Consider the following 26,458-nt stretch of genomic DNA (forward strand, 5'->3'; position numbering starts at 1 on the left):
ATAGGTAGATCTTCTGTGTGTATGTGCCTTTATTCTTGTATCATCATCACAGCCGTGTTGTTTCTGTGAATCTTTCTCTGAAAAGAAATAAGGGATCAGTTTGGAGGGCTGATATTTCCTGCCATATCAGTTGGAATGTACTCATTACTTCCATTGGTACAGGAGGGTAGCCTTTGCCTAGAGGTCAGTTATAAACATGACTAACTAAGAAATTGGATGCCATGTTTATTAGTCTGTTTCCAGTAATTATAAAATTATAATTATAACAAGATCAATCCTATGGTCTTTGGCTGCAACTTTCAGACACTCTAGAAATATATACAGTTTTCCACTGTTTTTTCCTGATCCTGAAATAATTCCTTTGTAACTTGGGCAACTAAGTCACACTGCTCCCTTATATTGGTGAGGAGAGGGGGGAGGAAGAATTTAAGGTGGAGTAGATTTTGAAGTTTCAACTCAGGAGGGTCAGGAATAGGTTACCAGATATCTGAACAGGCAAAGGAGGACATGGACAATTGGAAAGGAGTACAAATGGGGGGGGGGAAGAGCACACACTGTTTCACTTTCTTGGCATCCACAACAAAAATTACAGTAAAAAACTGCTGCCCCCCCCCCCGCAAATGTACTTAGGTCTATATTTAGATTAAATTACTTTTTCCAGCATCAGAAAGACTGTTTTTTCAATCCCAGGAAAGTGCTAGAGCTGGTTAGGAGGCAAAAGTCTTCAGCTTGTAACTGATTAAGGTCTTGTCAATTTCAGGCAGCAGCACAAGCCAGTGGGAGGGTACTAATTAATTAATTAAAGTCACAGAGCTGAGCTTGTTCACTTGCAGGTAGCACTTATTAGGAAAAACAACAACTCAAGTTGGTCAGATTGGATTATTTTATTCACTGTTTGTGGGAGGCAACTGATGACATATATGTACCACATTTCCTTCAACAGTTCTGTTTGCAGTAACCTCACAAGCCCAAGTCATCTGAATGCCCATGAGATCAGGGTTTGACACCTCCAAGCACCTTGGACTCCACCAAGAATGAGGACTTGCTTGGGGACGGAAATTTTTTTGACTGGTGAGGGGATGACTGAAGCTACCCTGAAGACTAGAGGGAGAATTCTGGAATGGGGGACTTTACTTATATGTAAATAATTGGTTTTAAATATAATTATGAAATTTCAGACCTTCATAGTGAACTAAAATTCATATGTTTGATTTCAGTGTTTATTTAAGATCTAGGGAACAGTGTGTCCATAGAACCCTGTAAAGGCACTTTATCAGGTTAAGTATCATCATCTTACCTATATAGTTACTTTATATGCCATCATGACTCAGTGCGCATTGCCATTCCAGGAAACATCTGTTTGGAATCAGGAAGTTAAGTAATAGCTTCCTTTCTTTCTTTCTGTCCTCTGTGTATGTGTGTGTATGTATATGAGAAAGGGACACAGGGAAGAAAAGATACAGAATGCTTCTACAGATAATATATTAAACAGCTGAGCTTATTTTTGGTGGAAAAATATCTTATAAGTTAATAGAACTGTGTCTGTGTGTAAATTTATACTATATGCAAAATTTCACTTTTAAGAACATAATTTTTTACCACATCTTTCTGAAACAATGTTATCAACAAAAATCTTTCTGTATAAAACTGATGATTTCCCTGCATATTTTTCCTAATTCTGGAAATAAAGATCAGTTTTGATATCTTGTCAATCAATACTTCAGGGAGAACATTTCTTCTTTTTTCCATTTAAGCTTAATTACTAACCTGTCAGTTCTTATCTGATGACATATCAGATCCCTATATCCTCATAATACCGTAAATTGTAGAATTATATAACTACAGATCAAAAGACAGTCTGCTATTGGTGATTTCTTTTGAACTTCAAAGAATAATAATAAAGAATCTTTCAATTTCTGAGTGGTTCTCAGTAGCCATTACTTTGTGTCTAATGTGTATGTGTGTGTGTATTTGTGCCTTTAAGTCAGTATTGACTCCTGGCAACTGCTTGGACTTGGCAAGATTTTCAGAAGTGGGTTGTCCTTGCCTTCTTCCTAGGTTGAGAGAGAGTGACTGGGTCAAGGTCTCCCAATTGGCTTCATACCTAAGGCAGGACTAGAACTCACAGTCTCCTGATTTCTAGCTTGGTACCTCAACCACTGCACCAGACTGCTCTCATTTTCTACCTAAGGCACTGCTAAATAATGGACTGGATTGTTGGTCTTTATTGCTGTACTGTATGCTGTCAGGACTATCAGCAGGCATCTAGGATTTCTAGGCCTTTTTTTAGCCTTACCTGGAGATTAATTTAAAGCTTTCTATATGTGAAGCATAGGCCCTGCCAGTAAGCAGCAGTTCCTTCTTTATCACCCCATCCTTACAAAATATGTATTAGTTTAAATACTATCTTCACCTAATTTTAATGTGTTTCATTTCAAGTTTAACAAACTATTTTTGTTTCATCCTTTTTCTGAGCTTCTTTGGCTATTCAGCTATTCTTTGAGGAAAAAACAAACTTAAAAGATGAATAGAAATAGTAGTATTGAAAACTGGCTATTGCATTTTCTTTTCACTTGAGATATTAAGCAATATTTTTATAGAAATGTTCTTTATATATTACATAACAATCAACTGTAATTACATGATTGTGCACCTAAATGGTTTGGGCCTGCAAAAATCGCCTTCGTAATTGTTTATGTGGGACATTTGCTTCTCTCAAATTGAAGGTTAGTTGCTCAGAGGTTTAAGTAAAGGGAGGAGACTGTGTTGGGACTTTAGAGAATACTGTAGGTAATGAGGGCAGCTGTGTTACAGTATGAGGGAAAAGCTAATCAGTTTTATTCAGTTCACCAGTTACTGAAACTATTTTCAGCTTGTTAAACTTCATAATACAGAATGATTGCTAAATAAGCTTTAGCTCTCTGCCTTTTGATGTGCTGCAAAAGCAGCTGAAATAACTGAATCAGGTGTTCTGCAGAGTAACAACCTTCAAAATGGATAAATTATTTAACATTCATGACAAAATAGATGCATTGCTACAGATTATATTAGTGTTTGGATTCATATCATCTTAGTTCTGCAGTGCTTTGTGGCTTAATTTCTTGTCCTGTTTTCTGTAAAAAAAAGATAGGGAAAAGGAGGATTAGATAATTCATTTTAAAAACTTGAGGGTTTTGACCAGATTTTGTTGGAGTTATATGGGGAGGAAGGATAATGTAATTACAGAACTGAAGTTTTTTTTTTCTTTGCCACCCTTTCTCAAACAAAGACAGATCTGAAATATTTTTAAAACTGACTGTATGAAAGAAGATGGTGTGCATAAAATACTTCTCTGTCAGAAAATGTTTTAAAGGTTTTTATTTCACCAGCATAGGTAGATAAAACCCAGCGTATTATGTCCATGAAAAATAAATGGACAAATAAATCTTGAAGGCTGAATTTGGGACAGGCATACAAGCATTCCTAAAACATAAGAAAAACCAAACTGAATCAGATATAACATCCATATAGTCAATCATTCTGTTTCATGGAGGTTGTTTAGGTGCTATTGGAAAGCACACAGTGAGGTACAGTATGTGAAATGGCATCTTCCTTGTATCCCTGATCTAATAACATTTAGAATCATATGGCTTCAGATTCTGGAGTCAACTTACAGTCTTTGTGACTAGTAGCTTTTGATAGCCTTATCCATCATTTGTTAAACCCTTGTGGTTGGTGGCATTGCTACATCTTTCCATAAGACTTTAGGAAAGGTGGGGAATTAAGTCCATGGCTTTTGAAAACTACAAGGGGTATTCTTTAGAATCTGATATTCTAAAAGGCTACTTAGAGTTGTACCTGTGAATAGCTCAGTCCACTCAAATATTGTTCATACCATCCTGGATAGGATAGGGATCTTGGGAGAAGAATAAGTGGTCAATTTATATTTTTGGACCAAGTTTATAGTTGTTTATTAATGCTACCATTCATCTTCCCAATCTGTTCATCACAATTTACTGGTACATTATAGTAGTGTTATAGTTTATTGTTAAAAGAAGGTATAAACTTGTTTATGTAAAAGTAATTCCATATTTACAATATCTATCATGGATTAATCAAACATTATGGTTATTCCTTTTTAGAACATTATGACATAGGAACTAGTAGACAGGTTCCATAGCAATATTGATGTTCCTCTTCCTTTGAGTATTAGATTTTTTCCATACCACATTACTTTTCATACTCTGTCATGAGAGAAAAGTATAATTCGAAATATTTCTTAGTGCATGCAATTAAGTGTAGTACTCTTTGGATTTAGCTAGGCTAAATTGCTCCTTTGCTTAGATTTTTCATGTATTATCCTTAGAAGTCAGACTTGTCTTGCCTGGCCAGGCAACAAATTGCAACAATAGACTTCCATGGGTACAAAAACTCTAATCAGTAGATTTATTGTAGAAAAACTAATGAAATCATTACAAAAGAATTCCAGCAACCACTGTACATCAGATAGAAGTCTATTTATAGTGAAATCAAAGTTTAAATCTTTCTCCTACCTACACAGTGTAACAGGCTAATAGCTACTTTTTTGTAGGTAGAAGAGATGGCTTCCACCTGTATCTTGATTTGGTAACAAGCTGCTATGGTATCAGACTGTTTGCTTGTGTCTGCATATGAACTGCCTCTCACATTAGTTTACCTAACTCAATTTCATATATTCAAGATATTTGTACAGAATCTTATAAGCAATCCATATCCTACCTTGGTAGGTTATAGGAGTATTCAAACTGTTCCATGCGTGAAGCATTCCGTGCATAGTACAGCTAGTTTTGGGTGGTCTGTGTCCAGACCAGATCACACCTATTTTGTCTGGACACGGATCCAAAATGTGCCTGTTCCAGGAGGACATGTTTCATGATTGGGAATATCAGGTACTCATCCTAGCAATCTGAATTAGAAATAATTAATCCAAAGAACAAGCCTCTCAGAGTCTTAATTAGTACTATTTATTAAAAGGAAGACTGAGGTTACAGCATAAGAATTCCAGTGTGTACACTACATTTACATGAGAAACCTATGTATAGGCAGTGTAAGGTGTATATTTTTAAAACTGACTGTATGAAAGAAGATGGTGTGCATAAAATACTTCTCTGTCAGAAAATGTTTTAAAGGTTTTTATTTCACCAGCATAGGTAGATAAAACCCAGCGTATTATGTCCATGAAAAATAAATGGACAAATAAATCTTGAAGGCTGAATTTGGGACAGGCATACAAGCATTCCTAAAACATAAGAAAGATATTCCCAACCATGAAACATGTCCTCCTGGAACAGGCACATTTTGGATCCGTGCCAAGACAAAATATGTGTGATCTGGTCTGGACACAGACCACCCAAAACTAGCTGTACTATGCACGGAATGCTTCACGCATGGAACAGTTTGAATACTCCTATAACCTACCAAGGTAGGATATGGATTGCTTATAAGATTCTGTACAAATATCTTGAATATATGAAATTGAGTTAGGTAAACTAATGTGAGAGGCAGTTCATATGCAGACACAAGCAAACAGTCTGATACCATAGCAGCTTGTTACCAAATCAAGATACAGGTGGAAACCATCTCTTCTACCTACAAGAAAGTTCCATTTTCTCATATTTTTTCACTGTAAAGGGGAGGAGTCTTGTGTCTTGTGAAGGTAGAGCAATTCTGTACTTGGTTTTGGTAACATCTTTAAGAGTTCTTACCAATGTGGGAAAGTATTCTTACAGGAAGAGCAGGAAAAAGATAAGGCCTTTGGTAGTGACTAAGGTAAGATAGGGAAAGGAAGGTGTTGAGAAAGACAGGGGATGCTGGTTCGATATGCTGCACTTGATTCAAGGGTGGCAAATTGTAGCTGCTAAGGAGAGGTGGAAAAATGAGGGCTTTGGGAAGAGCAGGGAAAGGTGCAGGCAGGCTGCTGCCACCATCCTTAAGTTTAATAGCAGCACATTCAAGTGGTATCCCTTCATTTTCCTTTCCCTATCACCCCTTAGCTGCCACTGCCCTTGAAGTCAAGCAAGGCATATCCAACTGGTCTGCCCTATGCCATGCTTGATATCGAGGGTAGCTGCTGGGGTAGCTAACAGGAGGTGGGAAATAGAAGCGAATATGTGTAGCTCAGGGTTGAACTGTGGAGTCCTTGAGGTTCTCTGAGCTTGGCTGTTTTCTTGCAAACGTTTTGTTACCTGGCTGGGTAACATCTTCAGTGCTAGAACAGAATGGGGTTTTGTCTGTTTATATATAGTGACATGCCATGCCAGTGTTGGTGGAGGTCTGGGGAGGAAAAAACAAAAGAAAACCAAACCCACACTGGCAGAGCATGCCATTGTATATAAACAGAGAGCAAACCCTATTCCATTCTAGCACTGAAGATGTTACCTAGCCAGGTAACGAAATGTTTGCAAGAAAACAGCCAAGCTCAGAGAACTCCAAGGACTCCACTGGAGGTGGGAAATACTGGGAAGATTAGTGGGCACTATGGTAAACAAGTTATGTGGAAAAGGATGGGAGATACAGTCAGGTCCAGAAGTATTGGGACATCGACACAATTCTAACATCTTTGGCTCTATACACCACCACAATGGATTTGGAATGAAACAAACACAATGTGCCTTAACTGCAGACTGTCAGCTTTAATTTGAGGGTATGTACATCCAACTCAGGTGAACGGTGTAGGAATTACAACAGTTTGCATATGTGCCTCCCACTTGTTAAGGGACCAAAAGTAATGGGACAGAATAATAATCATACATCAAACTTTCCCTTTTTAATACTTGGTTGCAAATCCGTTGCAGTCAATCACAGCCTGAAGTCTGGAATGCATAGACATCACCAGACGCTGGGTTTCATCCCTGGTGATGCTCTGCCAGGCCTCTACTGCAACTGTCTTCAGTTCCTGCTTGTTCTTGGGGCATTTTCCCTTCAGTTTTGTCTTCAGCAAGTGAAATGCATGCTCAATGGGATTCAGGTCAGGTGATTGACTTGGCCATTGCATAACATTCCACTTCTGTCCCTTCAAAAACTCTTTGGTTGCTTTTGCAGTATGCTTTGGGTCATTGTCCATCTGTACTGTAAAGCGCCGTCCAATGAGTTCTGCAGCGTTTGGCTGAATGTGAGCAGATAATATTGCCCGAACACTGCAGAATTCATCCTGCTGCTTTTGTCAGCAGTCACATCATCAATAAATACAAGAGAACCAGTTCCATTGGCAGCCATACATGTCCACGCCATGACACTACACCACCATGCTTCACTGATGAGGTGGTATGCTTAGGATCATGAGCAGTTCCTTTCCTTCTCCATACTCTTCTCTTCCCATCACTCTGGTACAAGTTGATCTTGGTCTCATCTGACCATAGGATGTTGTTCCAGAACTGTGAAGGCGTTTTTAGATGTCGTTTGGCAAACACTAATCTGGCCTTCCTGTTTTTGAGGCTCACCAATGGTTTACATCTTGTGGTGAACCCTCTGTATTCACTCTGGTGAAGTCTTCTTTTGATTGTTGACTTTGACACACATACACCTACCTCCTGGAGAGTGTTCTTGATCTGGCCAACTGTTGTGAAGGGTGTTTTCTTCACCAGGGAACGAATTCTTCGGTCATCCACCACAGTTGTTTTCCATTGTCTCCCGGGTCTTTTGGTGTTGCTGAGCTCACCGGTGCGTTCCTTCTTTTTGAGAATGTTCCAAACAGTTGTTTTGGCCACGCCTAATGTTCTTGCTATCTCTCTGATGGGTTTGTTTTGTTTCTTCAGCCTCATGATGGCTTGCTTCACTGATAGTGACAGCTCTTTGGATCTCATCTTGAGAGTTGACAGCAACAGATTCCACATGCAAATAGCACACTTGAAATGAACTCTGGGCCTTTTATCTGCACATTGTAATTGGGGTACTGAGGGGATATCACACACCTGGCCATGGAACAGCTAAGAAGCCAATTGTCCCATTACTTTTGGTCCCTTACCAAGCGGGAGGCACATATGCAAACTGTTGTAATTCCTACACCGTTCACCTGAGTTGGATGTACATACCCTCAAATTAAAGCTGACAGTCTGCAGTTAAGGCACATTGTGTTTGTTTCATTCCAAATCCATTGTGGTGGTGTATAGAGCCAAAGATGTTAGAATTGTGTCGATGTCCCAATATTTCTGGACCTGACTGTATGCACCAATCTTGCCCTACTTGCCCTCTAAGGTCGCCCCCTAGAATTTGTTTCAGCTGAAACACAAAACAACCAAAATGCTTCAGGTATCAGTGCAGCTGAATTGGAACCTTCTGGGACACAATTGGTTTTTATCTATTAGTAAACAAAACATATTTTCCCTTTTAAGTTCAGCCCCAGTAGGCTGCAATTTTTGAGGTTAGGAATGGGCCAATATATGTGATCTCAATTTCCTTCTTTCATCTGTTCACCCCTCCCTGAACAAGGCTTTTGTCAATTTATGTTGCTGTTCATTCAGCCGAATATATATCTCTTTGTTAATCAGTACCTTTAACTGTTTCGAATTTCATGGGGAGGTGTTCTTATTTCTCTGCGTTGCACAAATAAAAAAGCATATTAACTGTTTCTTCTAATTAACTTGAAGTTAAACATTTGCATGTATAATCAATGGTATGCATGATCAGTTTAAAGCAAGAGTTTTGATTTTGTATTTTGAATGGGAGGAAGCAATAACATTTTAAACTATTAAACTATTTTTTCTCTCTCTCTTTTTGCAGCCTATAGCATTGTCTTCTACTAGGTGAGTACACTGTATAATTTAACAATTAAAAATTAACCACCTGTATCTTCAAATGGGCTTTGCTTCTTTAAAGACATCTCATATTGCTATATAAAGTTAACAGCTTGGAGCTATATTTATATACAGCAGTTAGACTATATTTGAATTTTGTAGATCAGCATATGTGAAGCCTTCATTAAGCTAGATTCTGCAGTCTTAAGTTTTGTGGAGATGTGAGTTCTGAGGATAGACACACATATGCACACACACACACACCCAAGTATGCAATAGGATTTATTGAAAAAGAAAAGTGTTATATATCTCAGCTGTGGGCAACTGAAGCCCATTTCAAAGTATATATACTAATACTGACGGCAATTGCTTTTTACACTGATTTGCTATTGGAAAAATGGCTGAAAAAGAACTATTCTGGAACCATATCTATAGGCCCATGCTGCTTTTGTTATAATTGTTTTCATGGCATTTTATTTGGAGAGGCCAGTTTAAAAAAATCTTTAAACTCAATTCTTTAAACTCAAAATAGAAAGATAGAAGGAGAAGGAGAATTTTAGAGCATATCTACTTACATTGTTATGCATTCTTCCCATACCATTAGATCTGGTGGGGTGGGCATGCTGTGGATCTCTTTGATGAAACAGTGTTGCTTGGTGGGGCTTTGAAGTGTACCTTCTCTATCACAGTGCTTGCCTTATGGAACAGCCTTCCTCTGGAGATATGGATGGACCCAACCCTGATGGTCTTTAGGAAAGCAATCAAGACCTGGCTTTTTCCCCAGGCACTGGGGCCAAGATGTTGATGGAGCTGGTGTTATTATTATTATTATGGTTGGTCACACAGTCAGCCAGATGTTTAGACTGGATTTAGCATTTTTGTCCACCTATCAAATGCTTCCCAAGGACCTAGGATAGGCAGATGTTGTTGTTTAATTATACTAAAGGTGTCGTCGCAGGATGTAAGCTGTTCCAAGTAAAGCTGCCTTTTGCAATTGACTGATGGTGGTTTTGTCAATGCCAATGGTATTCAAGTGGTTTTCCAGATGTTTTGGGATTGCACCCAAGGCTTCTGTTACAATTGATACTATCTGATTTTCTCCAGCTCTATTCTGCTGTCTCCAGGTATTGCAGTGTGCACTATCCAGACATTTTTGTCTTTCTTATCAACAATTGTTAAGTCTGGGGTGTTGTGTGGCAGATGCTTGTCTGCTTGAATTCTAAAGTCCTAGAGCACTTCAGTTTCTTCCATTTTTATTACCTTGTCTATTTTGTGGTCCCACCAGTTCTTGCTTGCAGGCAAGTGGTATTTCTTGCAGATATTCTAATGCACCATTGTTGTTACTTTGTCATGCCATTGTTTGTAGTCAGTCTGTGCAACCTTCTTGCAGCAGCTACTAGGTGGTCCACTGTTTCTTCAACTTCTTTGCAGAGGTGGCATTTGCTGTCTGTTGCTGTCTTTATAATTCTGCCTTTGTATGGATTTGTTCTTAAGGCTTGGTCTTGTGCAGCCAGAATTAGCCCCTCTGTCTCTTTCTTCAACTTTCCTGCTCTTAGCCATTGCCAGGTCTTGTTCTCTGCTTTGTCTGCTTGTGTTTTTGTGTACTGGCCATGTACGTTGCCATGTCTCTTTTCTATTCTTCATTTGGTCTTTCTTCTAGGCCAGTTTGGTCTCTTTGGTATTCATGGTGTACTAACTTCAGTGGATTTTGGATACTCTTCCAAAGCCCTTTTTTCTTCTTCAACTGTCTGGTGTACTTGCAACATTCCATGCCCACCTATGCTCCTTGGTCAATGTCAATTATTGTTATTATCATTATACCTGACTCCCAGTGACTCTGGGTGGTTTACAAATTCTTAAAAACATTTAAAAACAACACAAAACGAAAGGAACAAAGGTGGCAGAGATAACAAATCCAGATGGGAACAAAGAAAGAGAAGAAAGAGGGCTTTACTCACCCTCACCAAAGGCCTGGGTGAAGAGCCATGTCTTCAGCGCCCTTAGAAGTTCCAGTAGGGGGGGGGCATTTGAATCTCAGAGGGAACCTCATTCCAGAGGGCAGGTGCTGTTACAGAGAAGGTGCAGTTTGGGGTTCCAATGGATGGCATTGTTTAATTGAAAGAACCTGGAGTGCACCAACTCTGCTGATAAACGGTGTGGGTGATTTATTCATGTGAAATTTATTGGGGCTTCAACATTGTCTTTTTTGTTGTGGGAGTGGTGTTGTTTGATAATTGTATTAAGTTTTTCTTCTTGTATGCCACCCAGAGTTTCTTTTGATAGGTGGGTGGCTGCATAAATTTGTTTAATAAATAAATTTATCCTGCAGTTACACTTTAACTTTTATTCACCTGCAAGAAAAAATGCTGTTTTTCTCCTGTATTTTCATCATGATTTAAAGTTTATTTAGAAATACAGTTTGGGATGGTTCTGAGTTTACAGATCTTTCACAAAGAATGTCAGTTTTTTAGCTGTCCAGGTTGTCTGATTTGGGGAAAAAAACCTGTACAAGAAATTCCTTCTTTATGTCTTCTTTCAGATAAAATGGAGCTTGGTAAACCAAGGAGGCTGTAGATTACTCAAGACATGAAATGAAAGACAGGATAATAACACATTCTTAGGCATTTAATCAGAAATATATCTTTAACCTCTGATTCAATGCTTTCATTAGCAGTACTTTTCAAAGACAGCATCTATTGCCTGCTACTTATGCTTAAGTTTTTAAAATTAAAACAAATTATGGCTTCTGCCATGCAAACCACTGCATGGCAGAGCACTTTACAGGGCATGTTGGTGATGGCTGCAAAGAATGAAATTAAGACCAGGGAGAAGGAAGCAGAAGTGGACACAGCAGAGGTGGCCAAGCATGGGTAGAAAAAGTGATAGTAGTGGGAGAAGACAGTAGCTATCAAGTAAAAACAAATGATTGGGGATAGGATGGTCAGTATTTAGTGAAACCTGAAAACTTTGTTGCATCCTTAAGAATGGGTTAGTTTTTAAATATATATACATATCAAGATAAAGTGAGAGAAAGGTGTAGCCTTTTTCTTGTTGTTAGTTATATGATTGCAGCATTATCCTGACTGGATTTATCCCTGTAAGGAAACCATATTAGTTCAGTTTGTGCTTCCTTGATGTGGGCTGTTAATTTTTTTTTCCATATGGATTTTTATAGGTTTAAAACTAGATTATATCACTTACTAAGCCTTACTCTTGGGCTCAGCAAACAGCGAGTTCCAATCTGTGACCTGAATGGGCTTGGTGAAGTAGCATCTGGATGCTTGGTGTTCTTTCACCTGCTGCATTTATAGAGATAGTAGAGCAGTGTGGGAGTAATGGTTGCTCTAGTAAGATCGATTTGGCAGAATGGACTGTGGAAGATGGAGAAAATCAGCCATGAAGATGGCAGCATACTGACCCAACACTTGGGGTACTGGGGCAAGTTAGATGAGAGGAAAATATTGTGACTCTGTGGGTAACAAACTTGGAGGCAAACCAAGATCAGCAGAAGAAAAGGTGTGAATGTGAATAGAGAGGAGCCAAAGAGATTGCTTAGAGTAGGGAAATTAGAGAAGGATCATTCTGACTTTAGCAGATGGCTTTAAAGCACAAATAGAGTAACTGGTGCATTCCAGATGTTTGGGACTACAACCCCAGAACTCCTGAACCAGTGGACATGCTATCTGTCTGGACTTCTGATAACTGTAGTTAAGCTTCCAGGATTTGAAGGAAAATGATTGTTTGAGAGCCTAAAGTGTAGTGGACAAATTCAAGTGATGAGCTGGACTCCAGAATCTTGCCTGGAGGGTTTAAGAAGGACACTTGATATTTTTCTTCTGAAGAACAAAATTGTTGGAACCTCTTTTTAAACCAAACCTTGTTTGTTCTCCCTTTGAAAGTAAATCTCATATAAATAAATAACTGAGGAACCTCTCTGTGCTTAGAGATACGTAAGAAGGCTGAATTTGATCTTCTCTAACTTTGTTGATCCTTGGAACTGGGGCTGCAGGGTTCCTATTTGCATCAAAAATACTTGCTTTAGTCAGCATGTTAGTTTAAGAATCAGATCATGCTGTTAAACTGGTCACATAGGAAGTGATAATTGGGAACAATAGATATACACATTCTAAAGTTGAGATAGAAGTGACAAGAACTGTTGCAGAGCTGTTAGCCTTGTTTAGAAAATATTGGGCATCTGGATTTTTGTCCCTTGCAGATTCAAATACTATGTTTTATTTCTAGAGTGGTTGTTTCTTCCTGCCTCTCTGACTCAAGAGATTCCTTAATACTTTTTCTTAAGAATTGGAATTGCATAGAATCTGCAGCTGCATGGAAGAGACTGTGGGTTGGAAAGCTGGTAATTTTTAAATCATTGATCGGAATGAATGCTTCCTATTCCCGTAAGAGGAGGAAATATTTTACACTATTAAAAGGAACAGCCCTTCCCCTGGCAATCCTATGACTCTCTTGAGCTGTTTGACTGTTTATCACATGGCAAAGCAACTAATAAAGGGTGCAGAAATCAAGATTTCCATTTATAGGAGCAAAATTGGGTGGGGGAGGGATGAAAAAAAGGAGGTGGGGAAACCACTACCCTGCCCGTTAAAAACAACTTTATTGTACTTGGGTCAGAATTTCCTGAAGAAACGATTTGTTGATAAGGAGTTACTTCCAGTTAAGAAGCAAAATGGATTTCAGGCTGTTATTCAGAAGAACGTTCTTTAATGAAAAGGAGGTAAATAAGTATATTAGGTTGATTTAATTTCATATGAAAAGAGCTATATGTAACAGAGTTTGATTATTTCATAGATTGAAATAAATTTATTATAATTTTTCTCTAATCATTTTATAGATGTAAAGTTAATTGGTCATGAAAAAAGTATCCAAGAATGAAATAATTTCATAGATCATTCTGGATATTTGTGTATTAACTCATACTTAATATTGCAAGGATTATATCTGCTCTTTTACTATATATACATGATGCTCTAATTGTTCCTTCACTAATGAACAGATTTTTTCTTTTTATGTATGAAGTTGGGATGAGTATTAGAGTTAGTTGTAGTTAACTCATAAATGTATATGCGTGTTTTTCTTAGATTACAATCTTAGGCTAAAGATTGTTTGAGAGATACTTACAGTTTTAAAAATACCTAAAATGTGAGGTTTCTAATATGTTGAAGAATAGAGTATTCTGTGTAATTCATGGTTCCTTAAATCAGGTTAAAAACTCAAGTCAATAGAAAGGAACTACATGAGGTGAACTCAGCTTTAACACATAGTTTGTTATTTGATATCAATTCATGAATTTTGGCCCTGATCCAAACTATAGTACACCTGATGTTAAGTTTGGTGACACATCTAGTATGCTAAACAGATTGTTAGCACATGTAGATAATGACCACTTTCACCTAATAGATGCTATAAGAATGGGGAACACTGATAATTTTTTAAGCAGGAAAATGTATAAAGAATGCTCACCATACTTCTTCAAGTTGTCTCTGAACTAAGATTATTTCCCTGCTAGTGACTTACAGTGTCTTCATAGGATCACCTAGGTTGAAGTAATACAAAGTTGTCTACATTGTTGTTGTTTTGACACAACAATAGTTAGAGGACTCTATAACTACTGTATGGTAGACATTAGATTTAATGGAAGCAAATCATGAGTTTAATCGCTTTTGTAATTCAGGTTGTTCTTCAATAAAATAGTTATTATATGTGATGTATTTAACAATAGTGTAAGTAGTTTCTTATTTGAAATGAGACTGTTGATTTGGACCAATATTAGACTATCCATAGGCTATCCATAGGCCATTTAATACATGGTGGACAACCCATTTTGTCAAATGTGGTTTATGACAGCAGAGTATGAGGTACTATACTTATATGAACTAAATTATTAAGTTATTCTCCTACTAAAACTTCCTTATTGAACAAGGTCATCAGAGACAAGCTGGCAGGAGTATAGGCCTGACAGTATCTTATTGCATTATTTAGTTTAATTTTATAGATTTATAGCCAGAAAACACAATATACATACATACATACATACACATATACATGTGTGTGATCACTGTATTAAAGGATATCCATGTTTGAGTCTAGAAATCCCAAAAAGTGTTCATCCTGTGTGTGATGCCTCTTGCTACAAGTTGGCATCCAATTGAAGCTGAAAGCCATGGGCTTTGGAACACAAACCTTAAGAGGATAAAACTGATTTTCCCCATCTAATGTCCTCCAGCTTTGCCGTTCTTAATTCTGAGCCAGCAGAAGGGTATAACTTGAGAGCATCAGGATGGAAAAAAGTGATATAAAACAAATACTCTAATATTAAACTACATAGTAATTTCTTCCATCTGAAAATAAACATTACCAATTGTGGAGTATATTTCTATCTTTCTACTTGGTCACGGTTTTCAATAACTCTGTTTTCTGAAACTATGATTTTTGAATGCTTTTATTATGATTTGTAAGAAATTTGAACTCTGATTGCATTTTGTTTGTATTATGAAAATGCTCTTCAGGACTGACCTGGAGCCTTTTGTTTATTTTTTACTGCAATGTGATTGCAACTACTAAATTGCTATTAAATGTTTGACTTCCAATTAATTTATACAGACAGACATATATACCAAAACAAACTGTATGCTAAGTAACTACAAGCTGCAATTGTTTGGATCTAAAGAAAGAAAGGTGCACACTCACTGTAATTCCTTAAAGAAACCATGCCTTCTGAGCTCTGTCGGTAGCCAGGTAGTCTCAGAAAAAATCATGTTTGAATTAAGAAAGCCTTAAAAGAAGCTGCAATGAAGTTTGATGTATGGAGGTTCACTGGGTGATTTTGGCCAGTTATACACTTTGACTTCAACTTATCTCACAGATTTGTGGTAGGGTAAAATAGGTCTTGTTTGCACTATAAGATATAAACATACTAAATATATTGAATAATGGGTGCTGGCTTAATTGCATTAAGGTCTTAAATAATATTGCTGTTGCTTAACTGGCTGTGGTAACTAAATGTTTGATTCCTACAATTGAGGAAAAGCAGGAAGGTCATCAAGAGTGGAACAACAGCATTGCTTACAGTTTGGGACATGCTGCATGTCTCAAACAGATAAGATAGAACAAGTGCTCAGTTAATGGAAGCTCAGAATCAAAAGAAAATGCAAATGGGCACAAATATATGATGAAAAAAAAAGTAAGAAACTATGAACAGATACAACAGAAAAAGGCAAAGTTGGCAAGGTTTAACTATCAAACATAAGTTGTTGGAAGGACAGCATCAGCAGATCGAAGAGTTTCTGTTGAACCTATTGGTTACCTTAGGACAAAGAAGCTTGGTTTAAAAGTTCCTTTTCATATATCTAAAAACAAATTTCTCATGATCTCAGTTCTCAACACAGTAAAAGATGAAATGAATCGACTGTATATTTGACATCTTAGGCATCAGTGAATTGAGGTGAACTCGTACTGGGTTCTATAGAAATATGGAAAGCAACAAAAGAATCAATAAAGGTTCTAACCAAGCTATGCCAGTGAATCTGGAGAACAACAGAAAGGCTGACAGATTGGGAGAGGTCAATCTATGTCCAAAGAAAGGAGACTTCAGAGAATATGCAAACTATTGTACAGTATCCTTAATTTCACACATTAGCACAATAATGCTTAGGATCATCCAGTGCAGATTAGAGCCATACATGGACAGGGAATGAGACATTATTGCTGATGTAAGCTGGATTTGGAGAAAGCCAAAGAGTACCAAAAAGAAGTCAGTATGTGCTTCATTAATTATATAAAGGCTTTGATTGTATTGATAATGTCAGGCTGTGGAATGCGCTTAGAAAAAGGGGAATCCAAAAACATCTCACTGTCTTCGTGCAAAATCTAGATACAGTGGCAGGAATGCATGGAACATGGCAAAACAAACCGGCTCTAGGTTGGCAAAGGAATGAGACAAGGCTGTCCTCTCCTCTCACTTATTCAACCTATTTGTGCAATACATACTGAGGAAAACTGGATTGGAAGAAAATGAGCGTGATCTTAAAATTGGAAGAAGAAATACTAATAACCTGTGCTACGCTTATGACATTGCTCTGATAGCTGAAAATGCAAATGATCTGCAAGCTCTAGTAATGAAAGAGAAAAAATGTGACTAACATTAAAGATAAAGAAGACCAAACTAATGACAACAGTTGTAGCAACTAACCATAGAGCTGGCAATGGAGATATTGAAGTAGTTGACAGCTTCTGTCTTTTAGGATCAGCTGTCAACAGTAAAGGAAGAAGCAGTGAAGAACATGTATTTATTCAGTTATTGTCTCTGTTCAGGAAATGGAGGTTGGGAAAAACTATCCTTTACCGTGGTTGAAAATAACTGCAAAACCCATTTCTTATCCATACCTTTCAGTATCCATTGCTGTACAGGCAGTCCTCGGTTAATGACCACTTGTTCAGCAACTGTTCAGAGTTACAACAGCACTGAACAAATGGTGATTACGACTGGATCTTGAAGATCAGGCCCTCCCAACACCCCTGCGGTCACATGATTGCAATCTGGGTGCTTGGCAACCAGCTTGCTCTTAGAACAGTTGCAGCATCCCAGAGTCACGTGATAGCAATTTGCTGCCTTCCCTGCTAGTTTCCCACAAGCAAAATCCATGGGGAATCTGGCAGGGAAGATCACAAGTTGCTCAGGTAAGTCTCCCCCACCCACACCCCCTCTTCTAGCCCCTCTGCGCTTGTGCTGCAACTCACCAGCCACCTGCACACCCTCTCCAAGCCTCACTGCACTCGCGCTGTGCCTCCTTGCCATTTGCTCTGCACTCATGCCACGCCTCCCTGCTACTCGTGCACACTTTTCCACCTGGCAGCAGCCACCCCAAGCCCTGCCACACTTGTGCTGTACCTCCCCTGCCACTCGTGCACCCCCTTACTCCCTCTCCCACCTGGCAGTAGCTACTTAGCTGCCTGCTGGCCTGCTTGCAAGCTGCTTGGGACTTGCAACTTCCTGCTGACTTTCCCACTGACTTTGGTTGTTGGAAATTGGCAGGAAGTTGCGAGGAGGTGCTCGTTTAATGGCCCACAATCCTTGCTTAACAATGGCAACAGGGACTGCAGGGATTGCCATCGTTAAGCGATGTGGTCACGTGATGTCACACTTGCTGTCATAACTCAAGGATTACCTGTATGCATTTTTCCCAGTATTAGTTCCTCTATTAACTAATCTGAGCTGGGAAAGTAATGTTTAAAGTAGACTTGGACAGCAAGTGGCCCAGATCTACATATGTCTCCAGTTTCCAGGAAAAATCTAAGATCCTGCTGCTAAAATTTGGAAACAAAATGGCAGGATTTTGGCAATGTATCTTTATGGTCATTTTTACCAAAATAACATAACAAGTGGATATGGTACATTTCTGCAAGGCTTAACCAAAAAAAAAAAAAGTGGGGGGGGAGGTTTGACATTTTTGGTTCTGTCCAGCGAGTATTCTAACTGTATTGAACTATCCCTAGAAACCAAAACAACAACTATTATTACTAAATAATGTGCATTTTCAAGCTTGAAACAAATATAAGGTAAGATGAGAGACCTGAGTAATCTTTTATCCAAAGAATACCTTTTCCAAATGGGTAACATGCCTTTGGAGCAGACTTGTGAATGACAGCCTATAATTTGACCCTGAGAATGGGACATTTCCTTGATTACATTTTTAAAAATGTCTTAACTATGTCTCTCTTTAGTTTCTTGTAATTTTCTTAATACTGTACTAACTGCCCTATAAACTTGTATGGTTTTCTTCCCAATTTCTTTTTCAGCTTCTGTTGAAAACATATTTTAATGTGTAATTCTACAGGGAGATCTTTTAGAAGACTTATGCAGGAAAAGGAAATGGAAAATAACAGGACTAATGACATCAGTTCCCCCCTCTTCTTCCTTTTTTTCTCTTATCCTAAAACTGATACATAACAGTGGAATGGTTTAAAAGATGCTAAAAGCACACGTGCAAACAATTGTGATGAAGGGAAAAAAATGAGGACACCAAAAGAAGCCAGTGTGGCAACAGAGAAAGCTTAGTGAATATCTGAAAAAAGGAGATACATAGAAGAGAGAAGATGGCAAAGGTCAGTAAGGAAAAGTATAGACAGACCATGTAGAGATTATACAGTATATTAAAAAAGCTAAAGCAAAGAAGAGCTGAGATTGGCAAAGAATGCTAAAAAGAACAAAAAGGGCTTCTTTAGAATGTTCAGTCTAAAAGGAAAATAAAAGAATGTGTTTGTCACCTACTCAGTGAAGGCAACAGAACATCTACAGGTAAATAAAGAGAAGGTAGAGCTACTCAACTCCCAAGACCAGGATGAAGTGGGAATAAAGCCTGATTTTAATTGAAAGACAACCAGGATGTTAGTATGTTAATTTCTTAGGGTTCATTTTCTGTTTTTTTCTTTTCTTTTTTTGTTCATTTTGATATTACAGTTTCATTACTAATTTTTTTTATAATAATTTTTGTTGAAGTTTACAAATGCAAATATAAAAAACTAACATAAACGAAGAAAAATATAAAAAGTGAAAAAGAAAAAAATACAAAGTTCAGAAAAAAGGAAAAAAATAATGAAGAAAAAGGATATATAAAGAAATGACTTCCCCCTCCATCAAGACAAGTACAAACAACCTCAGTAACTTATCACCTTCTCACTGCAAAAGACCTTTTCTTCCTATATCTCATCTCTTATCAATAAACACATTATAAAGCCTCAACATTCAGCCCTAATCAGCAAATGTCCATTAAGAGTTACCAGAAATAATAACATATATATTTTAACCTTAAATAAATCAGTTTTATGTTCCTTTCCTTTTAACATAGTAACTTTTCACTTTCTCTAAAAATACAGCAAAAAAACAAACTTCTTTCCATATCTTATTTCTTATCTAGAAACAAATCTTTAAAGCTTCATCATTCAGTCCTAGTAAAAAAGAGTCCATTAGGAGCTACTAGAAACAACAAAATATATATTTTAGCCTTGATCAAATAAATCCACTTTGTATTACTTCCATTTATTTTTATGAATTTTAATCTTTAATCCCTTCAAATAGTGTCCCACAAGTTGATTTATCATTTTCTTTTTGTCTCCTCTCAGAAACTCCTTCACATGTTGAACACGTCTCTTTTGTAAATCCAAGATAAGAAACTATCCAACTCACTCTTCTGATTAATTCTTTGTATGTCTCCTTTAATTATTAAGACATCAGCTGGTTTCATTTGTAAATCCAGTGTAACATTGTTTTCTATATCATTCTTGTAGCCTGACATTTTAAAATCCATTTTAGATCCACATTCAGATCAGCCTCAGTCTCTATTTTATCCAGTAAAATCTGCTCCTCTTTCATAACTTCTCTTGAATACATTTTTATAATAGTGGACATTCTTAAGAGTAATTTCTGAGTGCATTGTTTCCAAATTTTCTTGAATTCTTTCACAGTCAAATAATATTGCTGCATTCTGTATTAATGGGTCTCTTCTCCTTTAATTATAATCTTTAGTTCTCTTTGGTTCCCTCTAGTCAACCTTCAAAGTCCCCTCTTATCATTTTTTTTCTAATCAACAACAGTTTCCCACAGGAAGATTTCTTACAGTTAGTTTCAAAATCTTCATATATATATATATATATATATATATATATATATATATATATATTTGTAAAATTTTAAACAAACCACAGGAAGTATTCTTGTAGTTAATTTAAAAAAACCTATTTCAAGTCCATCTGGTCTCTTAATACATTTATAACTTTCCAAAATCAACATTCTAGTCATCCTTTTGCTGTGACTAGATAAAGTTAGAACAATGTTGGACATTATAGAATATTTGGAACAGCACAATGAAAAACAAGCTTCATTAATTTTTTTGGATACAGAGAAAGCTTTTGACAATTTAAATTAGCCTTTTATGTTCAAAGTTTTGGAAGATACGAATTTTGCAGAGAACTGAAATGAAATTTTGGAGTGAAATTGATTTATACATCACAGAAAGCACAAATTATTGTGAATGGAGACTCAATCAAATCGTGTGAGATACAAAAGGGAATGAGACAAGGTTGTCCATTATCTCCCCTGTTGTTTATTTTAGTCTTGGAAGTTTTGAATAGGGATGTAAGGAGAGAAGGGAAGATAAGGGGCATAAAAATTAAGAAAGAGACATATAAGTTGAGACCCTTAGTGAATGATTTGGTATTGGTGCTGGAGGATCTCTTGAAGGGGATCGAAGCTTTAATGAAAACATTGAAAGAATTTGGTGTTTTGGCTGGTTTTAAAATTAATAAAAGACTAAAATGTTAATGAAAAATATGAGGATACAAGAACAAGAAGAATTGATGAATAAAACAGGTTTTAAGATTGGAAAAAAGGTTAAATATTAGGGGGTGAATTTGACAAATAGTAATTGTTGTTTCAAACTAATTATGTTAAGACTTGGAATGAAATTAAAAATGATATGTTAAGATGGGAAAAATTACAATTATCGCTGGGAAGAATTTCTGTAATTAAGATGAATGTTTTACTTACAATGTTGTATTTGTTTCGAACAGTACCTGTCATCACAACTAACATTTCATTTAAACAATGGCATAAAAACATACTATATCTAAATTTGTGTGGCAAAGCAAAAAACACACAAATTAATTACAAAGTTTTACAAGATGCTAAAGAAAGAGGATGTTTGGGTCTCCCAGATTTGAAGCTGTATTTGGTTTGGATGTTTGGTTTGGATGAAAGAGTGGGTGACTTTTAGAAATAGGAAGTTATTGGAACTAGAGGGGCAGGACCTAAGATTTGTGTGGCATGGCTACTTATGGTATGATAAAGTTAAAGTTAACATACATTTTTAAAATCATTTTATTAGATGTACCGTATTGAGAATATGGAACAGATATAAATCTAGGTTGTCTCTGAAGGTACCTTTATGGTTGTCACCACAAGCTTTTTATAGAAGAGAAATAATAACTAAACATAAATGGATCACTTATGGTGACGTATTGGAATTTTCTCAAAGGGATTTTAAATTGAAGACAAGTGATGAATTGATATCAGAAGGATACACGTGTCAATGGTTTTCCTATGTACAATGACAAGAAAGATTTAAAATAGATAAAATGGTTATCTTATGGTTTTGAATATGGTAAGATTGAATTTGAAGCAGAATTATGTACTAATGATGAACATGTTATTGCAAAGATGTATAAACTTTTATTGAAACTAGAGACAGAAGATGAACAAATTAAGGACTGTATGATAAAATGAGCTAAAAACTTTGGCTATAACATACAGATGGAACAATGGGAAAATATGTGGCAGAAATACATGGTGTTAAAATCTTAAAGAGAACTTTTATAAAATGATGTATCATTGTTTTTTTTTTTGTTTTTTTTAATCTGCGCTCAGTCGTTACCGACTCTGCAGTGACTGCTTGGACGAGTCCTTGCAGTTTTCAAGGCAAGGTGTTTCGGAAGTGGTTTGCCAGAGCCTCCTTCCTAGAGCACAGCCCAGCTGGCGAGCGCAGGAGGCGGGGTTTCCGTTGCTTTGCGCCCTTTTCGGGCGAGCGCGGTTTCGCACTTACCGGCAACTGCTCCCAACTCCTTTTTGCAAGGCGCCGCCAGCATTTTTCCTCCCACCGGAGTGAGAGTCCCCATTTATCTACTCACGTGAGTTTTCGAACTGTTGGGTTGACAGGAACTGGGGAGGAAACAGGAGCTCACCCTGTTAACGCGAAGGCTGGACTCGAACCGCTGAAGCGTTGACCATTTCTGGCTGGCAACTTTCAGCGTCATTAAGCCGCTGCGCCACCACATCCCCGTATCATTGGTATTTGTCACCAGAAAAATTATCTAAAATGTACAAAGGTACTTTGAATGTATGTTGGAAATGTGAACAAGAATGGACATTTTATCATCTCTGGTGGACTTGTAAAGCAAAATTTTTGGAATGCAATACATATTTTCATACAGAAGATTTTAAAGATTAATATTCAATCAAAACCAGAGACTTTCTTTTTGGGCTTGATGGATAAACAGTTGGAAAAAAAACTATGGAACTTTGTTCTTATATATGATAACAGCAACAAGGCTTTTATATGCACAGAGATAGAAAGATAAGATACTACCTACAATGGAAGAATGGATGGTGAAGCTGATGGAGTTGGCTGAGATGGTGAAATTGATGGCTTTGATTCGAGATAAGACATTGTGTAATTTTAATGCTAACTGGAAACCTTTGGACTTTTTGTAGGAAACAGAAAAAAATGAAATTATGTTGTGTGGATTTGATGATTAGAAATAATATGGGTTAATAGAAATAATGGAAGTTATGTTGTATATTTAGGACAAGAGTTTGATGTATACTGTTACTTATATCTGTTGCAAGGCGGGTCGGAAGTCCATTCTTTTTGTTATTTTGTCTCTTTTCCTTTTTTCTGCACTCTAGATACTATTGTTGTTTTTCTCCTACATTCTCTTCTCATTCTTTTTCTTAATATTAGTTCTTGTTAGTTTTTACTGTTTTTTAAAAATTTAATAAAGTTATAAAAAAAAAAAGGATAGGAGGAAACTCATCCGTTGTAATGAAACTTGCCCTTCTGAAAGTTTTTAACATTCAAAAAGCCATTAACAATCAATTTCCTAAAGTGATTAAGAAAGGAAGTATGCAAACCCAGTATCCCTTTGAAGGTGCCAAACCACGGCTTAGGCCAGATAACTTTCCCTTGGCTCCCAGAGCTCTAAAATCCACTGGAGATGGCTGTCTTACAGTCTCCTCATGGGGAGCCACTGTATGGAGCACTTGTGGGCAGTCCTGGTCCTCTCCATGCTCTGGAGAGGAATTCTGAGGAGCCGATCCATTCACCGGCTTCTCTTTCTGCCATGGTCATCAGCTCCGCTCTCACAGAGCTGTCTTTAGTCCACTATTGCTTTCCCGGAAGTCACAATTTCATTAATGTGTTGGATATTACTCTTTTTTAAAAATTTGTATTATTTTTTCTATATTTCTCTTTTTAAAATTGCATTTTTTTTACAGGAAACTTTGCAGGTTCCCTCCCTACATTTACAGTTGGGACTGAGCTTGTTAAAAGTCATTCTGGTTGTCTAAGATGAAGATGCCAACCTAAGCAGATGGAAGAATGTCAAATTACTGGCTTTAGGAGACTTAGTTATACAGCTTCCAATAAAGATTAGAACTTGTTTGATTGGCCTTAATCCACCAAAACAAAAAGGTATCCTGGAAGATGATACTATTCTGTGGGAAGCATCAGAAGAAAAATGATTAAAATGTACTTTAGCTCAGCTTGACTGATCAGTTGGGAACACATTCTTGACTAGATTGGCATTATTAATATTCCAGTTCATGTACTATTTAACAAGATGTCTCTGGAAGATTTATTTCTCATGCTGAGATACTGAATTAAGAATCAGATTCATTCTTGTCTTTCCCAGAAGAACAATTTAAAAATTTTTAGGACTGCAAGATTGAGCTTTTTATCAACAAACATTCCTAAGGCTCAGTGAATTTTTGACTGTACTTCACAGAATCATTTGAAAAATTATATTTAAATCCAAATTACATCTTAAGTCCAAATGTTGCATTTGTACTCTGTAAAAAATGAAGCTAGTCAGGCGAGAACCAGTATTTCCCAGACAAGTCAGAACCATTTTATAAACACTGAGCAGGTGCTTTCAGTCTCAAGATTGGGGGAAAAAAGTCAAATTTGCATTAACTCAAAAGGGTAGGAGCATTTAAACCTTGGAGAAGAGACATACTGCAGAAGGTAGATTTGTGTGCATATGGTTTCTTTTTGTTTGCAGTAAACCAACTAAAGCACTTACGTCTGTAAGCTTCTGCCATAAGCAGATTCCTGAGCAGAGTTAAAATGTCTGGACAGTAGGAAGCTGTTGCTGAACCCGTTGTGAAATCTGATACACACAATATAATCTTCATTTTGTTGCCTAAAATTTAGCCTGGCAAGTTTCCCTCATGTATGACAGGGGCAAACAAGATGTTGTCTTCATATGTCCTGCTTTAATTGTCTTTCTTGGTCTAAACCAGGATTCTCCAAAGAGAACTAGGGTTGATTGGACTATCCATTATTGTTGTTGTTGTTATTATTTGTAGTACTATTAGTTAAAGTAGTATTAAATTATTTTCATATAATAAGTGGTTGAGGGTCGATGAACAATCAGGCTTCATGAAGGGGTCAATGAGCTGAAGAGTTTGGGTACCCTTGGTCTAAACTGAGTGCAATGGGATTACTGTTGCCATTCAAAACATTTATTCAGGGTTAGTTTTGTAACTGCAATCTTTCATTTAAAACTAGTACCTAATTGTCTATGTAATAGTTCAAGTCTTAAACAAAATGAACCTATTTCAGTAAATGGCTGCAGATAATATGGCTTGTTATCTTTTCCAAACAGAAAAGATTTAAATTATTATGAAACTGGACAAAAGACTTAATTTTATTTAAATGTCAGGACAGCTTACCAATTACTTATTGGTCTTGGAATTGCAGTAGGACCACATAAGCTCTTAAGAAATTAAATAGATTCTGTGTGGTATCTCATGCCAGATCTACATTATAGATACGTGAAATAGTTGGAATGCACTTACAAATCACCGGCTGTTAATAGTGATATCAAAAAGATAGAAAAGATATATAACATTCAGACAGCAATCTGAGTAATCTTATTAAAAGTAACATTTGTTTAGTACTTTGATTTTTTTCACAAATAACTTCTTTGGTTTTTTAAAATCAAAAAACATGCATTGGGGTATCATGAAGAAGTAAGTATTAAGAACATGCATATGCAATTTCTGGATTCAATTTAGCTAACCCAGTATTGCAGTAGTAGTAGAAAGAAAAAAAGAATTGTAACTGCTAAATTTATAATCCAGTCGACTGGAGAGTGTTGAGTATTTTTTTCCCCCTAGACAGAGCTTGGAAAATAGTAGCCGTGTAAATCCTGTTACATAGTATAATGGAAGCAAAGGACAATGGTTCTCTGACTTTGGAGCTGGAGGGAGAGTCCTAAGGATCCAAGTGAATTGATTTCATGTTATTCAAAATTTAGAGGATCATATTTCTCATACAGTAAATATTCCAGGAATTGGCCACTCTCTTTTTATCCAATGACATCCCCTCCCCTCAAATTTCTTGGCTGTTTGGCTGTTAAAGCATGCATTGTATGATCATATCAAAGGCAAAGTTTTTAACCCCAAAAATGTTCAAACTAGTCTTCCTCATCTTCCTAACTGTTATAGCATTGCAGTTCCTAGAACTTCAGCTGCCATCAGCCATGTTGGCTGCGAATTCTGGGAATTCCAATCATATATTTCAGGGGTTGAGAAATGCTGATTTTAAAATACATAAAACAACTTCATAACCTGTTTATTTGTAATTCAGTGTTTCCACAATACAGTTTTTTATTCTTCTAAGAGTTCTCAAGCCTTCTTTCAAACCTGCTTTTGGCTCTTTTCCCCTTCTTTGCAGCACAGCCAGCCCTGCCCACAGCCAAGAGCTCCAAATTCTGGGGCTGCTTACCATGGCAGGGTGCAGGGCAGCCAAGAGGGCAGACATGGGGGGGGGGATAGGTAGGTGGGGGGAGTTGAAGTGCCCCTGCAGTCATAAGCGCGGGCGGACTGCCAAGTGCCCAAATTTTGATCATGTGAC

The 26,458-nt window shown here is 37.1% G+C and overlaps 1 protein-coding gene across 2 annotated transcripts in view; it reads left to right on the forward strand.

The window, feature by feature from the left end:
• The window catches only part of PTPRE (protein tyrosine phosphatase receptor type E), a 145,203-nt gene that overhangs the window by 31,813 nt on the left and 86,932 nt on the right, over positions 1–26,458 (forward strand). For both annotated transcript variants that reach the window (XM_088131868.1, XM_088131869.1), the window contains exon 2: positions 8,737–8,759. The gene's annotated coding sequence lies outside the window, so the exon portion shown is untranslated. The remainder of the gene's footprint in view (positions 1–8,736; positions 8,760–26,458) is intronic.

Source organism: Python bivittatus, unplaced genomic scaffold (genome assembly GCF_059951505.1).
Source record: "Python bivittatus isolate LINGU-HERP-01145 unplaced genomic scaffold, Pbiv_v1 ctg000980_np1212, whole genome shotgun sequence".
NCBI lineage: Eukaryota > Metazoa > Chordata > Lepidosauria > Squamata > Pythonidae > Python > Python bivittatus.